The following is an 8,430-nucleotide window of genomic DNA, read 5'->3' on the forward strand; positions in this document are numbered from 1 at the left end:
GGACAGCAGAGAATGAAGTCGTTTTCTTCTTCAAAATTGCACCACTATGATTACCACTTTAAGAAAAAAAATCACACTAATCTGACAACCAAAGTAACGACATTTCTGTTTGCTGTAACACTTTGAATGAGATGATAGAAGAACTTTCTAGCCTATGAGTTTTGTTTTGTTTTTTTAAGAAAAGTTTGTTGTTCTGTTTCCAACTTGTCGTGACTTCATTTGGGGTTTTCTTGGCAAAGATACTGAAATGACTTTCCATTTTCTTCTCATTTCATTTTACAGATAAGGAAACTGAGGCAAACAGGGTTAAGTGGCTTGCCCAGGATCACAGTTAGTAAGTGTCTGAGGCAGTATTCGAACTCAGGAAGATGAGTTTTCCTGACTCCAGGCTCAGTGCTCTATCCACTGTGCTACCTACCTGCCCTTTAGAAAAATACATCTGATTATTTCTCTCCACTTCACACTTCCTGAAAGAAGTTGACTGATAATTAATTTTTTTACATGAAACTTTCTGTACCACTCTTCATCTGTATCTTATTGGGATGGTTAAAGAATTGACCAAAAGACAGTGTGCCCTCATGCCCACATAGCTCACTTTTCCCCATTGATTTTGGCTGTCTTTCTATAAAATGAGTCAGCTCAGTGCTTGAGTTTCCTATGGGGAGTGCTATGTCAGTATTTCTGAGAAAACATAGGATTCCAGGTCATTTATTCAAAAAACTTCTCATGCAGTTAAATAATGTGGTACATGTATATACACATTCTATTTCTCTGTTGATATGCACTGTATATACACACAGATATGTCAGTGTACATGTATACAGGACTGTATGCCCACATGCATATTGCATACATGCACACATTCATAAGCATACACTTATGCAAATATTAATTCATAAGCTGTAAAATAAATTTGAGGATTTAGACACATTTAAGTGTGTATGCATGTGCATATACATATACATGCACATGCACATACACATACATATCTAAATACCAGTGTTATTTCAGAATTTAATGTCAGAAATTCCTCCAGAGCACACAAATTGAGATCCCAAGAAGGCAGGCCATGTTATGGGTGAAGTGAATCCAACCTCACATTCGAGGAATATATAAAGTGACCAAATCAATGAAGTGAATACACTACAACATTCTATTTTCAGCAGAACTACTTTAAATTCATATTTAGATTTAATAAATTCTTTTAAAAATAGTTATATTTATAACTTTTCATCAGAGTCAATAACTTTTTCTTGATGCAGAAGAGACCCTGTATTCTCAAAGACTTTGGCAACTTTTAGAACTGGACTAGTTACTACTATCCTGCACTGGCTTCAAATATGTTATAGACACAGACTACGACTCTTTTCTGAGAATCAGCTTAACTACAGAGTGGCTCATAACTAGCAAGTTAGCCGCATGGTGATTTATCTTTTAGCCATGGGAAGTCATGAAATAAAAATATACAATGGCTTTGAGTTCTGTGGACCTCCATCTACGTAAGCAAGAATGGTGATGGAAATATGAACAAGAGGGTTTTCTGAGAAATATGGAATTAGGCCATTTTTAAACAATATTTTACTTCTTTAGTATTCTAAATATGAGATCCTTGTCCAGTGATAAATGAATTACATCTTATTGTAGTAACTAAATAATATCAATGATCTTATCCTTGCTATAACTAAATCTAGAGGAGAAAGGGAAATTGCAGCATGATACAAAGTTGACAGAAAGATCCAAACTCCTGGTAGAGTTCATTTTAAAGTGTTAAATGGAGACAAGCCAATGAAGGCATAGTCCTCATAGTAGGTTCTTTGTCTTCTTCTAAATTATCTGGGAGGATTTGGGCCATATTCTCTGAATCATGGACATGATACATCTGCTATACATTATCATGTTCTTCTGGAAGGAGGCTCACAAAAGTCCCTGCTGGATTGGTAGCAGACAAAAATTATTGTGCATATTCCTAGCACCAGACCCTTATTGACCATTTGGCCGATCCTCAATTTCACTCATCCAAAGGCAAAAAGAAACATCTTTTCATGGGATAATTATTAGTATATTAGTGATTGTGATATATAATGCATAACAAGAACGCATGAAGAGAATTGGAATTTTTAATTCACTAACTTTCACCAAGAATGAGGAAGTAGAGAGAAACCCAACAGAATACTTGATTAGGTACTCCAAATTAAGTTAACATATACTCTGCAATTAAGAAACTTCAATGTAGGGAATATGTGGAAGGAAAGGGAGGAACATATTGGAAAATACATTTAGAAATAAACACCAAAATTACGCTGATGGTAAACATTTTCTTCAGGAGTGTCTGGGAATGACGGGCACTATTGTTTTTTTTTTCTTTGTTTTTGTGTATGTGTTTTGTTTCATTTAGTTTTGTTTTGTTTTTGCAGAAGGGTGTCTGGACCTAAGTTAATTTCTTTGGTATAGAGAATATTTAGAGTGAAAGTTTCCTCCACTAATGCTGACTGGCAACTTATTTGTAACATAATGTTGGAGAACCATTTGGGATAGTGAGAGGTTAAGTGGCGAGTTCTTCATTACAATTAATTTTTATCACAGCAGAACCTGATTCTAGGTTTTCCTGATTCCAAAGTCAGCTTTTTATTCACTATACTCTCCTGTTGCACAAAATACTGTCACATAAAAAAATGAAATTGATTATTTTTTTAATTAGGAATATCTTTTATTTAGTATTTTATTTTTCCCCAGTTACATATAAAATCTTTGACTTTTTTTGCCTTTTGCAGGGCAACTGGGGTTAAGCAACTTGCCCAAGGTTACATGGCTAGTTTTTGTGTGTGTGTGTTAAGTGTCTGAGGCTGGATCTGAACCCAGGACCTCCTGACTCTGGGACCAGTGCTTTAATCACTGTGCCACCTAGCTGCCCCTATATATAAAAACTCTTGAGTTCCAAATTCTCTCCATTCTTTCTTCTCCACCTCACCTTTTTGAGAAGGTAAGCAATTCGATATAGGTTATACATGTCTTGTCATGCAAAACATTTCCACAATAATTATATTGGGAAATAAAATGTTAAACCAAAAACAAACAAAAAAAAAAAAACCTCAAGAAAAATAAAGTAAAAAAAATATGCTTCATTCTGTGTTTGGACACATCCCCCTGCTTCCCTCCACACCCTCCTCTCCCCCCAAGGAATGGATAGCATTTTTTCATCACAAGTCCTTCAGAATTCTTGGATCATTGTATTGCTGAGAATAGCTAAGTCATTCACAGCAGATCATCTTAAAATATTGCTGTTATTTTGTACACAGGACATTTCACTTTGCCTAACCTCATATAAGTCTTTCCAGTCTTTTCTGAAAGCATCCTGGTCATCATTTCTTTTAGAGTAATAGTATTCTATCATAATCACATTACCACTATTTGTTCAGCCATTCCCTAATTGATGGACACTCTCTCAATTTCTAATTCTTTGTCCCCAGGGGGGAAAAAACTGCTACAAATATTTTTGTACATATAAGTCCTTTTCCTTTTTTTTAAGTCTCTGTTGTGATACAGACCTAGTAGTGACATTGCTAGGTCAAAGGGTATGCATGATTTTAGTCCTTTGGGCATAGTTCCAAATTGCTCCACAAAGTAGGTAAATCAGTTCATAACTCCACCAAGAGTGCATTAATGTGTCATTTTTTCCACATCCCCTCTACCATCCATCATTTTACTTTGCTATTCTACTAGTCATTCTAATATGTATGAGATAGTACCTCAGAATTATTTTAATTTATATTTCTGCAATCAATAATGAGCTAGAATATTTTATTCATGTGGCTTTAGATAGCTTTGATTACTTCATCAGAAAACTGATATCTTTTCATCATTTATCAGTTAGGGAATGGCTCTTATTTTTATAAATTTGACTCAGTTCTCTAGATGTTTGAGAAATGAGACCTTTATCAGAGAAACTTGCTTCAATTTTTTTTCCCACAGTTACTATTGCTAACTGCATTTCCCTACATGCTCTTCTCCCCCCCCATTTATTCTTTCCTCTCTTCCTCCTTTTATTCTTTCCCTGCTTATGTGTTTTGCTTCTAATTACCCCTTCTATCACATGCCTCACTTCTCTTAATTCATTCCCCCCTACTTTTCTGTAGGGTAAGATCAATTTCTGTACCTAATTAATTGTGTATGTTATTTTCTCGTTGAGCCAATTCTGATGAGAGTAAGGTTCATTCCTCTTCATCGCCCCCACTTTCCCTCCACTATAAAAGCTTTTTCTTGCCTCTTTTATGCAAGATAATTTACCCCAATTCTACCTCTCAGCATAAATTATCCAATCACCTTTGATGGATCCAAAGCATTTAGATTCTAACATTGAAACCTAAAGGAGCACATAATAAGTTAGAAATGACACTAAAGAAATCAAAGATAGGGGTGCCTACGTGGCAGTGAATAGACCACCAGCCCTGGAGTTAGGAGGACCTGGGTTCAAATACTTCCTTAGACACTTAACACTTACTAGCTGTTTGACCTTGGACAAGACACAACCCCAGCTGCCCTCCGAAAAACACAAATCATTAAGATTTAAATTTAAAAAATTAGAAATGAAAGATAGAAGGAAATGGATTAGATCAAGTATATACAAAGAAGGTTCTTACTAGTGGTGACAAGTTTAAGTGTACTGAGAGATCAATTTTCAAGAGGTGAGGGTGATACATGGTTGGAAAATCATGTATATTATATTTACAGCAAAGACTGCTAATCAAGAAAGCATCAATAACAATAAATCTATATGCCTAAATTCCCCATTCAACATATTTATTTATTTAATTGATTATTTAATTGTTTTTAAAATAACCATGAGTACCACTTTACAGAACATGCCATAGTTATCCAAAACAAACACAAATGAATACTGCTCCTTGGGGGGTCACACCACACACTATTGCAGGAGTCTATTTTGTCCAGCTGACTTTGGGGGTATCATAATGTTCACTGAGAGTATCTAAATGTGTGTTGTGAGTTTTGGATGCTTTCTTCAAGATTCTTTCCATTTGCCTCTTCTCCTGCATCTTCTCTTAGGTGATCCATGCGCTGGGATCCGCTTGCCCACCCCTCTCTGCTTCTCCTTCTCATTCTTCTTGCTCATCACGATCTGCTCCAGGACCTTGCTCTTGTCCTGGTCCTTCCTCTTCTTCTGCTTCGTCACGCCCAGTTCCGACACCCCTTTAAGTTTCACGGCTCTCCTCTGTACCTGTTCTGTATTCCGCCATACATGTAACTTCTGCTCTGCACTGTGGCCTACCTCACTTCCTGTTTAGGGTCCAACACATTTATTTTTTGAAAACTAGCCTGTTTAGGTATCAAGGTGATCTTTGATGAAAGGCTTAAGTGGAAAGAAGAAAGACTTTGAAAACAATATTCTACAGAAGAGTCCATCTTTACTGTCAGATGACTAACTGAAATGTGTGAAGAATAACCCAGATTATATTTATGGACTCTTTTAACCAGAAGGTGGCATTATATGACAACATTCAGAGACATGTGCAAAGCAAAAATAAAAAGAAGAGGCCCTCGTTCTCTATTCTAGCCTAACCCACCTGCATTTTCAGAATTTTAGAGCATACTTACTCTTTCCAAATCTCATTTTTTCCTTCCTATTAGACAAAGCTATTCTTCCATCATTATGCTCAACTGAAGGACCATTTTTGAAGAGGAAACAAAGAAAGAGGGGGCAAGAGAGACAACACAGCTCATACAAACCCATGTCCCTAGCCAAAAAATCATGGCTACCTTACTCAAAATTTTATACTGAATTTTTTAAAATGAATAAATAAGGGGGGGGGGAGGCAGGTGGCTTAGCGAGTAAGAGCACCAGCCCCAGTTTCAGGATGACCTGGGGATCAAATTGGGGCCCAGAAATGACTGGCCGTGTAACTTTGAGCAAGTTACTTAACCCCAATTGCTTTAAAAAATTAATAAATAAAACCCAGATCCAGCTTAAATTTTACTTCTAATAAGTCTATCCAAAGTCATTAAAACAAAAATCAAAACTTTTTAAAGATTATCTCTTTTTCAGGTACAAAGAGGGAAGTGGTAAACTAGAATTTTGAACTATTTCAAACCTATGACCTGTTTAGTTCGGAGATTTTCAAACTATTTTCTAGCTTATACCTCTCTATATAATTATATATTGAATGAATCACAGAGAAATAATGTCTGATCATAGCTTTATATAAAACAAAATCAAGAAAGAAAAATATCCTTTTAAAAATTATGGTGTATTACCTTATTTTTTTTCCTTTATTTCTCTTTGTTCTTTATTAGTCTATATTCTTTTTAAAATTATTTATTTTTAGTTTTCAACATTCATTTCCACAAGATTTTGAGTTACAATTTTTTCTCCCCGTCTTTCCCCTACATCCACCCAAAAATATCAAGCCTACCGAATACCCCTTCCTATATATATATATATAATTCTTTAATTTATTAATTTATTAATTTGTTTGTTTCCATTTAGTTTACAGGATTCAATTCCACAATTCCTTGAATTTCACATTTTGTACCCCTCCCTCCCCTCCCTCCCCCCATGGTGGCTTATAGTCAAGTATAGGATCTGTAAATACTTCCACATTATACATTGGTCAGGTTATAAGGATGGATTGTACCAGCTGGAATGAAAAATGGTAAAGAGGACATAAAATCAAATAAGAGAACGAAAAAGATCAGGTATTTTGCTTCCACCTGGACATAAACTTAGTTCTTTCTAGTTCTTTCTCTGGATGCACATTTTTTCTCTCCATCATGCGTCTTTTGGGATTTATTTATATCCCTGCATTGCTGAGAAGAGTCCAGTCTATCAAAGTTCGTCATCACACATATGTTGAGTCTGTAATTGTGTACAAATTTCTCCTGGTTCTACTCTAATCACTCAGCATCAGTTCTTTTAAGCCTCTTCAGGTAAATATGAAGATTGCCTGCTCCCCGTTTCTTATAGCTCAATAGTATTCCATAACATGCATATACCACAACTTGTTCAGCCATTCCCCAATTGATGGACACCCCCTTAATTTCCAATTCTTTGCCACAACAAAAAGAGCTGCTATAAACATTTTTGTACATATGGGTCTTTCTCCCATTTCTATGATCTCTTTGGGATATAACCCTAGGAGTGGTATTGCTGGATCAAAGGGTATGAAAGTATTTATAGCCCTTTGGGAATAATTCCAGATTGCTCTCCAGAAAGGCTGGATCAGTTCACAACTCCACCAACAATACATTAGTGTTCCAGTTTGCCCAAATACTCTCCAGCATTTGTCATTTTCCTGTTTTGTCATCTTAGCCAATCTGACTGGTGAGATGTGGTACCTCGGAGTTGTTTTGATTTATTATTGATTCTTATAAATTTGACTCAATTCTCTGTATATTTTAGAGATGAGTCCTTTGTCAGAGACATAGGTTGTAAAGATTCTTTCCCAATTTCCGACCTCCCTCTTAACCTTGGTTACATTGGCTTTGTTTGTACAGAAACTTTTCAATTTCATGTAGTCAAAATTATCCATTTTACATTTTATAATGTTCTCTAATTCCTGTTTCGTCATAAAGTCATTCCCTCTCCACAAGTCTGATAGGTAAACTATTCCTTGTTTTAGCAGACTGCTTACAGTATCAACCTGTATACCTAGATCATGAACCCATTTAGACTTGATTTTGGTATATGGTGTTAGATAATGGTCTATGTCCAGTTTCTGCCATACTATATTCCAGTTTTCTCAGCAGATTTTGTCAAATAGTGAGTTCTTATCCCAGAAACCAGGGTCTGGGGGTTTATCAAACAATACATTACTGTAGTCATTGGCTTCTAAATCTCGTTTGCCTAATCTATTCCATTGATCCACTCCTCTATTCCTCAGCCAGTACCAAGTAGTTTTGATGACTGCTGCTTTATAGTACAGATTGAAATCTGGTAAAGCTAGTCCACCTTCCCTAACATTTTTTTTTCATTAATTCCCTTGATATTCTGGACCATTTATTCTTCCAGATGAATTTTGTTACTATTTTTTCTAACTCTATAAAGTAGTTTTTTGGTAAATTAATTGGTATGGCACTAAATATATAATTTAATTTAGGTAAAATTGTCATTTTTATTATATTAGCTCGAACCAGCCATGAGCAATTGATATTTTTCCAATTAGTTAGATCTGACTTTATTTGTGTGAAAAGTTTTTGTAGTTATGATCATACAGGTCTTGGGTTTGTTTTGGCAGGTAGATTCCCAAATATTTTATAATGTCTACAGTCACTTTAAATGGGATTTCTCTTTCTACTTCTTGCTGTTGAATTTCATTGGAAATATATAGGAATGCCAAGGATTTATGTGGGTTTATTTTATATCCTGCAACTTTGCCAAATTTATTTATTGTCTCAAGCAGTTCTTTACTTGATTCTCTA

The 8,430-nt window shown here is 35.4% G+C and overlaps 1 pseudogene; it reads right to left on the bottom strand.

Moving 5' to 3' along the window:
- Positions 1-4,918: 4,918 nt before the first annotated feature.
- The window catches only part of LOC138169914 (protein FAM32A-like), a 29,825-nt pseudogene continuing 26,313 nt past the window's right edge, over positions 4,919-8,430 (bottom strand).

The sequence above is a fragment of the Petaurus breviceps genome, unplaced genomic scaffold (genome assembly GCF_028583685.1).
Source record: "Petaurus breviceps papuanus isolate PSGF00001 unplaced genomic scaffold, PetGlider_PUasm1.0 38, whole genome shotgun sequence".
Taxonomy (NCBI): Eukaryota; Metazoa; Chordata; class Mammalia; order Diprotodontia; family Petauridae; genus Petaurus; species Petaurus breviceps.